The sequence below is a fragment of the Conger conger genome, chromosome 1 (assembly GCF_963514075.1).
Source record: "Conger conger chromosome 1, fConCon1.1, whole genome shotgun sequence".
NCBI classification, from domain to species: Eukaryota; Metazoa; Chordata; class Actinopteri; order Anguilliformes; family Congridae; genus Conger; species Conger conger.
This window is the reverse complement of record NC_083760.1, coordinates 1,358,465-1,368,464: the sequence shown is the minus strand read 5'-3', so window position 1 is coordinate 1,368,464 and position 10,000 is coordinate 1,358,465.

Below are 10,000 nucleotides of genomic sequence, written 5' to 3'. Positions count from 1 at the left end.
AGAGCCACTATCCCCCCCCCAGTCCTACCAGACTGAAACAGAGCCACTATCCCTCCCCCCAGTCCTACCAGACTGAAACAGAGCCACTCCCCCGCCCCCAGTCCTACCAGACTGAAACAGAGCCACTCCCCCCCCCCCCAGTCCTACCAGACTGAAACAGAGCCACTATCCCCCCCCCCCAGTCCTACCAGACTGAAACAGAGCCACTATCCCCCCCCCCCAGTCCTACCAGACTGAAACAGAGCCACTATCCCCCCCCAGTCCTATCAGACTGAAACAGAGCCACTATCCCCCCCCCCAGTCCTACCAGACTGAAACAGAGCCACTCCCCCCCCCCCAGTCCTACCAGACTGAAACAGAGCCACTCCCCCCCCCCCCAGTCCTATCAGACTGAAACAGAGCCACTATCCCCCCCCCCCAGTCCTATCAGACTGAAACAGAGCCACTCCCCCCCCCCCCCAGTCCTATCAGACTGAAACAGAGCCACCCCCCCCCCCCCCCAGTCCTACCAGACTGAAACAGAGCCACTATCCCTCCCCCCAGTCCTACCAGACTGAAACAGAGCCACTATCCCTCCCCCCAGTCCTACCAGACTGAAACAGAGCCACTCCCCCCCCCCCAGTCCTACCAGACTGAAACAGAGCCACTCCCCCCCCCCCCAGTCCTACCAGACTGAAACAGAGCCACTATCCCCCCCCCCCAGTCCTATCAGACTGAAACAGAGCCACTATCCCCCCCCCCAGTCCTACCAGACTGAAACAGAGCCACTCCCCCCCCCCCCAGTCCTACCAGACTGAAACAGAGCCACTCCCCCCCCCCCCCAGTCCTATCAGACTGAAACAGAGCCACTATCCCCCCCCCCCAGTCCTATCAGACTGAAACAGAGCCACTCCCCCCCCCCCCAGTCCTATCAGACTGAAACAGAGCCACTCCCCCCCCCCCAGTCCTACCAGACTGAAACAGAGCCACTCCCCCCCCCCCCAGTCCTACCAGACTGAAACAGAGCCACTCCCCCCCCCCCAGTCCTACCAGACTGAAACAGAGCCACTCCCCCCCCCCCAGTCCTACCAGACTGAAACAGAGCCACTACCCCCCCCCCCCCAGTCCTACCAGACTGAAACAGAGCCACTACCCCCCCCCCAGTCCTACCAGACTGAAACAGAGCCCCTCGCTGCTGTGACCCCCACAGCCCCCCCAACGAGCCGCTTCGCCTGAACACGCCCCTCCTCCCGCAGTGCATCATGGGTGAAGCCAGGTCCACTTTACCCAAACCCCCCACTCCGACCGTGATCCATCTGTCAGTCAGTCTGTCTGTCTGTCTGTCTTGTCACAGGACCGGCTGGGGGGAGACTACCATATGTATCCAGACAGACTGTGTGTGTGTGTGTGTGTGTGTGTGTGTGTCTGTGTGTGTGTGTGTGAGTGTGTGAGTGTGTGTGTGTGTGTGTGTGTGTGTGTGTGTGTCTGTGTGTGTGTGTGTGAGTGTGTGTGTGTGTGTGTGTGTGTGTGTGTGTGTGTGTGTGTGTGTCTGTGTGTGTGTGTGTGCATGTGTGAGTGTGTGTGTGTGTGTCTGTATGTGCGTGTGTGTGTGTGCGTGATGGCGGCTAAAATAACCCCCCCCCACCACTGCCGGGGACCCCCTCACCCTCCTCATTTCTGTGATGCACTTCTGATACATTTACCAAACACCAACCACAGCCTACTCAACACCAACCACAGCCTACTCAACACCAACCACAGCCTACTCAACACATCAGTACAGGTGACTGTATTTCCTGCATTGGTCCGTTGATAGAGTCACACACACGGGTGTCTCAGCGCACCACTCAGCCTCAGGACTGGGTCTCTGCAGTAAGTGGAGACGGGTTGTTGTGAGTTAGCCTTTAGCCTTTAGCTCCCGATCGGCAGTGCTTTCATTGGTGGGCTCAGCGCTGAAAAGCACATCAGGGCCATTCTTCAACAGGTGACCCCATTTTGAATCCCATTAGTTGCTATTAGATCCAGCCTGTCTGGTGAATGAGCCAAGAGCATTCAGAGCGGGCTGTGTGTGTGTGTGTGCGTACACAGTAAATAAATGTTCGAGTGTATAAAAGGATGTGTGTGTGTGATTGTGGGGTGTGTGTGTGTGCGTGTGTGTGTGTGTGATAGTGGGGTGTGTGTGTGTGTGTGTGATTGTGGGGTGTGTGTGTGTGTGTGATTGTGGGGTGTGTGTGGGTGTGTTTGTGTGTGATAGTGGTGTGTGTGTGTGTGTGTGTGTGTGTGTGTGTGTGTGTGTGTGCGTGTGTGCGTGTGTGTGTGTGTGATTGTGGGGTGTGTGATTGTGGGGTGTGTGTGTGTGTGTGTGTGATTGTGGGGTGTGTGTGTGTGTGTGTGTGATAGTGGGATGTGTGTGTGTGTGTGTGTGTGTGTGTGTGTGTGTGTGTGTGATTGTGGGGTGTGTGTGTGTGTGTGTGTGATAGTGGGATGTGTGTGTGTGTGTTTGTGTGTGATTGTGGGGTGTGTGTGCGTGTGTGTGTGTGTGATAGTGGGGTGTGTGTGTGTGTGTGTGATTGTGGGGGGGTGTGATTGTGGGGTGTGTGTGTGTGATTGTGGCGGGGTGTGATTGTGGGGTGTGTGTGTGTGTGTGATAGTGGGGTGTGTGTGTGTGTGTGTGTGATAGTGGGGTGTGTGTGTGTGTGTGTGTGTGTGTGTGTGTGTGTGTGTGATTGTGGGGTGTGTGTGCGTGTGTGTGTGATAGTGGGGTGTGTGTGTGTGTGTGTGTGTGTGTGATTGTGGGGTGTGTGTGCGTGTGTGTGTGTGTGATAGTGGGGTGTGTGTGTGTGTGTGTGTGTGTGTGATTGTGGGGTGTGTATGTTTGTGTTTCACTCTCTCTGTGGATGAGAGCAGATGCATGCTGTCATATGTACACTTGCCAGAGCGGAGCTCTCCCAGGGAGCCCTGAAGGAGACGGTCGGTGGGTTTCTCTTTAGCGCCGCCAGCTCCCCCCGACTCTCACACAACAAAGGAGGTGGTTAATTAAACAAAAATGACAGCTTGACTACTGTGAGTCAGTATATTATGACCAGTCCATGAGCACAACTGAAATTGTACCATCAACAAAGTTAATGGCTTTACCCCCAGCTGCCCATACGCAACATCGATGACCTGAAAACCTTGGGGAGACACTGGATCAGGCAAACATAAGCTAAATATCATGGAAAGAAGAATCTGGCAATCTGTCAGCAATTGGGCGTGGGTTACAAAGGTCAATGACATGGTTCACATGAATGTCCATTTGTGTTTATATCCTCGTGCAGAAGTAACAGGTAGATTGTCTGCCAAATGCCAATAATGTAATTGTCACTATCTGCTGTCAGCCCCGGTAAGCAGTCTTGGTCACGTGACTGAGACCCTTGAACAGCAGAGTTGTGGGGCCTTGTAGTTATTACGCAGGACGAGCAGTTCATCGTAAAGGCATGAGCTGTAGGGCTCTGGGTGGCTCTCACTGTGGAAACAGGGCCGGCTCATCGCGCTGTACTGAACAATAACCTCCGGTCTGGGGAAGCCGTACAGCGCCATGGCGATAAGGACACGCACGAGGCGGCGAGAGCATCAGTCGCAGGAGCAGAGGATGCTGGTCCAACTCCCGAACTGCTCCTCCTGTCACAGGCACTATGACACTTGTGAAAACGGACTAAATGGATATTTGTGCGTGCCTGCGTGGATGTTGTGTGTGATATCCACACGCCTGTGTGGATGTTGTGTGATATGTACACACCCGTGAGGATGTTGTGTGTGATATCCACATGTCCGTGAGGATGTTGTGTGTGATATCCACATGTCCGTGTGGATGTTGTGTGTGATATCCACATGTCCGTGAGGATGTTGTGTGTGATATCCACATGTCCGTGTGGATGTTGTGTGTGATATCCACATGTCCGTGTGGATGTTGTGTGTGATATCCACATGTCCATGTGGATGTTGTGTGTGATATCCACATGTCCGTGTGGATGTTGTGTGTGATATCCACATGTCCGTGTGGATGTTGTGTGTGATATCCACCCGTCCATGTGATGTTGTGTGTGATATCCACATGTCCGTGTGGATGTTGTGTGTGATATCCACATGTCCGTGTGGATGTTGTTTGTGATGTCCACATGTCCGTGTGGATGTTGTGTGTGATGTCCACATGTCCGTGTGGATGTTGTTTGTGATATCCACATGTCCGTGTGGATGTTGTGTGTGATATCCACATGTCCGTGTGGATGTTGTGTGTGATGTCCACATGTCCGTGTGGATGTTGTTTGTGATATCCACCTGGAGCAATAGAGCAGATGCATGTCATTCACTGAGGAGATAAAATGGGCACAGAATACTCTAAGATGTGCTTTTACAATTTAAACTACTGTGTGTGTGTGTGTGTGTGTGTGTGTGTGTGAGAGTGTGTGTGTGTGTGTGAGTGTGAGTGTGTGTGTGTGTGTGTGACTCTGTGTGTGTGTTTGTGTGTGTGTGTGTGTGTGTGTGTGTGTGTGTGTGCGTGCGTGTGTGTGTGTGTGTGTGTGTGTGTGCGTGTGTGTGTGTGTGTGTGTGTGTGTGTGTGTGTGTGAGTGTGTGTGTGTGTGAGTGTGTGTGTGTGTGACCACGTGTATGTGTGTCTGTGAGATCTTGTTACTGACATCTCAGCTCTGGTTAAACACATTCCAGGAATAATAAAATAACAAGGACATGGATGCAGTCGCCCGCACTAACGAGAAATGACAGTATAATAATATATAACAAATGAGTAACTGTCTGATACAGCCATTTGACATCTCTACCCAAATCTGAGTAAATCCCTTTGATACCCAGAAATCTTGAGACTTTTCTGGCTCAACAAGCATTAATCTCAAACATGTTGTGGTGGGGGAGTCCCTGCAGAGATCTGTGCTGCCACACAGGGCATGTGCGCTGATCTCTCATTGTAAAGAATGAAACATTAAAGAGAATAAAAGCTGGACTCTAATTATGTGGGAATGAGCTTGCAGTGGCCACAAGCCTCAGCGATGCTACATCAGCTGTTCCCAGACCCAGGCTAATTACAGTTCCTCTTCCTGTGATCCACTGTGGGCAGATGCTGGATACCTCAGAGTTTTGCATCAGATTAGACTACTGCATCCTCTTTCTCATAAATTTAAAAACTAACATTCATACCATCTGTCTTAGTCTTCCTCTCTTTCATAATTTGCCTTCTGCTCGCTCCCTCTCTCGCTCTCCCTTGCAGTGTAACCTCTCTCTCATACACACACTCACACACCAACGGCGATTGGCTGCCATGCAAGGCACCGACCAGCTCGTCAGGAGCATTTGGGGGTTAGCCATCTTGCTCAGGGACACTTCGACACACCCAGGGTGGAACTGAACCAGCAACCTTCCGACTGCCAGACGACTGCTCTTACCGCCTGAGCCACTGTCATTAATTTCTTATATCAATTATGAATTTACAGAAATTAGTTATTATTTTGATGAATCTGGTGTTGTTATTGTCCCTGAAACAGCATTCAACACACATCACCATTCTGTCTCTGTCTCATTCTCTCTCTCTCACTCTCTCTCTCTCTCACTCGCTCACTCTCACTCTCTCTCTCACTCTCTCACTCTCTCTCTCTCTCACTCTCTCACTCTCTCACTCGCTCACTCTCTCTTGCTCTCTCTCACTCTCTCACTCTCTGTCGCTCTCTCTCTCTCGCACACTCTCACTCTCTCTCATCCAGAAACTGTCGGGCAAGGCATTCTTTGCCTTTAAGTTTGCCTTTAATCAGCCAGGAGGGCAGGGCGACCTCCAAGCCTTCTTTCAGGAGAGAAAACTCATTAATTTTGGGTTCAGTTTCAGATGCCAGCACTTAGAGGGGCACTAGTGTCATCAATTAGCTTTCATTGACTTAATTACGTGGAAATAACCCAGTGAATTATTTTGCAGCAATGCTGACATTGCCTAGTCTTTTATGTGCACACAAGAACTCATTTGTTACTGTGGCAATAAACCAGGTACTACAACAGCAGCTACCCAGGGAGACATTGCTGAAGCCCACAATGCCAGGCTAGCAGTTAGCCTGTGCTGTGTTTGAGGCTAGCCATGAGCCTGTGGTGTGTTTGAGGTTAGCAGTTAGCCTGTGCTGTGTTTGAGGCTAGCCGTGAGCCTGTGCTGAGTTTGAGGTTAGCAGTTAGCCTGTGCTGTGTTTGAGGCTAGCCGTTAGCCCATGCTGTGTTTGAGGCTAGCTGTTAGCCTGTGCTGTGTTTGAGGCTAGCCATTAGCCCGTGCTGTGTTTGAGGCTAGGCGTTAGCCCGTGCTGTGTTTGAGGCTAGCCGTTAGCCCATGCTGTGTTTGAGGCTAGCCATTAGCCTGTGCTGAGTTTGAGGTTAGCAGTTAGCCTGTGCTGTGTTTGAGGCTAGCTGTTAGCCCATGCTGAGTTTGAGGTTAGCAGTTAGCCTGTGCTGTGTTTGAGGCTAGCCGTGAGCCTGTGGTGTGTTTGAGGTTAGCAGTTAGCCTGTGCTGTGTTTGAGGCTAGCCGTTAGACCGTGCTGTGTTTGAGGCTAGCTGTTAGCCTGTGCGGTTTGAAGTGAAGCAGGAGGAGAGAGGTAGGGATGATGGACAGGCCCGAAGTCAAGTGACAGTATACAGTGTGTGCGCACACATGTGTCTGTGTGAATTTCATACGATTCTGATATGCTTATCACTGGCCTGATCTGGCAAAAAAACAGGCAACTCGACAGCCAGGTCTCCACTGCAGAAAGCAGAGTAAACGCTGCGTGCTTCAGACAGGAGATCGGCTGTGAGAGACCTGGCAGGCAGGAAAGACATTAGCGTGAAACAGCCATGTTATTAAAGCTCTACACTACCTGCTGAAACTCTTAGATTACAGAGAGAGAGAGAGAGAGAGAGAGAGAGAGAGAGAGAGAGAGAGAGAGAGAGAGAGGCGTGAGACAGCCTATCTCTCAGTTATTAAAGCTCTACACTACCTGCTGAAACTCCACTTAGATTAAAGAGAGAGAGAGAAAGGGGGGATGAAAGAGAAAATGGGGGGAGAAACAGAAAGAGAGAGAGACAAGGAGAGAGGGATGGGGAAGAGAGGAGGTAGGAGAGAGGGCGGATGATGTACTAAGAGACGACTAAAACAGATGATATGAATGCTATTTTTCACATGTATGAGAAGAACAATTTATGCCTGTATATAAGACAGAATATTTTATTTATTGGTCATATTTTAGACAGGCAGACAGACAGAGACAGGCAGACAGACAGACAGACAGGCAGACAGGCAGACAGCAGACTTTCACTCTTTCGATGGGTAAACATTTATAATTCATCATGTATTATTCATCATATTCATAATTAACACCAATATCTACCACCTGCACTGCTGCTGGGCTGAATTTTATCAGATGGAACTCCAATGTGTTTACATGCCCAAAATAATGAATATAGTGGGGAGAAATATCACTGCATTTCCGAAATCTGAATTATATACAGTTATACACTCAGTGAGCAATTCAATAGGTAGACCTGTACAACCGCTTGTTAATGCAAATATTTAATCAGCCAATCGTGTGGCAGCAACTAAATGCATAAAAGCATGCAGACATGGTCAAGAAGTTCAGCTGTTTTTCAGACCAAATGTCAGAATGGGGAATAAATGAGATCCAAGTGATTTTGACCGTGGAATGATTATTGGTTTGACTATCTCAGAAACTGTTGATCTCCTGGGATTTTCACAAACAACAGTCTAGAATTTGTAGAGAATGGTGCGAAAAACTAAATAAATCCAGTGAGCAGCAGTTCTGCAGACAGAAACACCTTGTTCATGAGAGACGTCAGAGGAGAATGGCCAGACTGGTCAAAGCTGACAGGAAGGTGACAATAACGCAAATAACCACACATTACAACAGGGGTGTGCAGAAGAGCATCTCTGAACACACAGACACACCAAGCCTCTAAGTGGATAGGCTACAGCAGTAGAAGATCAATCTGGCAAAAGTCTAAAATAAGTGTAATAAATACCTAATAAAGTGCTCACTGAGGGTACAGAGTGTCCCAGATTCCTCAGAAAGCCAGACCTGGGTTATTTGAGCTATGATTTTTATCAGATTTCTGACTGAAGTGTAATTAGGCCCTAACACCACTGATGATGAAATACTTTAACACTGATTAACTCGTTTAGCCTGCGTGTTACACTCTTAGCTCCAGCTCAGTCTCTGCATCCCCGATGTGACAGGACCGTCGCAGAAGCGCGGCAGCGTCTGTTATTCTCCCTTCCGCCGGTCCGCAAATGAAATGGCTGATAATATCCCGCTCTATTGGCCACAGAGTGCATTCCATCGCCCCCGGCAACGACACTCACTGAACCGCAGCGATAGCACCGTGCGGGAAGCAAGGAGTGGCAATTTTCCAAGATCTTAACTCCCAGGGCTCCCCAACACCTCGACGAAGCACACCGCCTCCTCGTCTTCATCATCGCTCCCACTCGGTCTGTGGCGGCGCCCACCTCTCTCTGAACGGGAAAAACGCTGAAGTCACACCCCTAAGATCACACCCGCAATGTTACTTTCATTAGTTTGCGACGATAAGAGCGGCCAATCACCTGCCGGGAGGAAGGGACCCACAATGCACTGCAGCAGAGCAGGCTTAATTACACTGCACTGAGCAGCACGGAGCCCGCGCTGCTTAATTATAATTAACTAAGATCCACAGCTCCTGAGACCGGCTGCCACAGCTCCTGAGACCGGCACGCACCAGAACCACACACACACCGGAACCACACACACTCTCTCACACACACACCAGAACCACACCCACCAGAACCACACACACTCTCTCACACACACACACACACACACCAGAACCACATGCACCAGAACCACACACACTCTCTCACACACACACACACACACACCAGAACCACACCCACCAGAACCACACACACTCTCTCACACACACACACACACACACCAGAACCACATGCACCAGAACCACACACACTCTCTCACACACACACACACACGCACCAGAACCACACACACACCGGAACCACACACACTCTCTCACACACACACCAGAACCACACACACACCGGAACCACACACACACTCTCACACACACACCAGAACCACACACACACCGGAACCACACACACTCTCTCACACACACACCAGAACCACACCTACCAGAACCACACACACACCGGAACCACACACACACCAGAACCACACACACTCCCTCACACACACACACCAGAACCATACACACCAGAACCACACACACTCTCTCACACACACACACCAGAACCACATGCACCAGAACCACACACACTCTCTCACACACACACACACACCAGAACCACACGCACCAGAACCACACACACACCGGAACCACACACACTCTCTCACACACACACCAGAACCACACCCACCAGAACCACACACACTCTCTCACACACACACACCAGAACCACATGCACCAGAACCACACACACTCTCTCACACACACACACACACCAGAACCACACGCACCAGAACCGTACGTGCCAGAACTACACACACTCTCTCACAAACATGCACCAGAACCACACACACTCTCTCTCACACACACACACACACACACACCAGAACCACACCCACCAGAACCACACACACTCTCTCTCACACACACACACACACACCAGAACCACATGCACCAGAACCACACACACTCTCTCACACACACACACACACCAGAACCACACGCACCAGAACCGTACGTGCCAGAACTACACACACTCTCTCACACACATGCACCAGAACCACACACACTCTCTCTCACACATGCACCAGAACCACACACACTCTCTCTCACACACACACACACACCAGAACCTGCAGGACGGTAGATCTCCAGGAACAGGGTTGGGCAGCCCTGCTCTAGCTGTTGAATGAGGTGTGCTTTGTTAGGGTTGGAGTGAAAACCTACGGGACGGTAGATCTCCAGGAACAGGGTCAGGCAGCCCTGCTC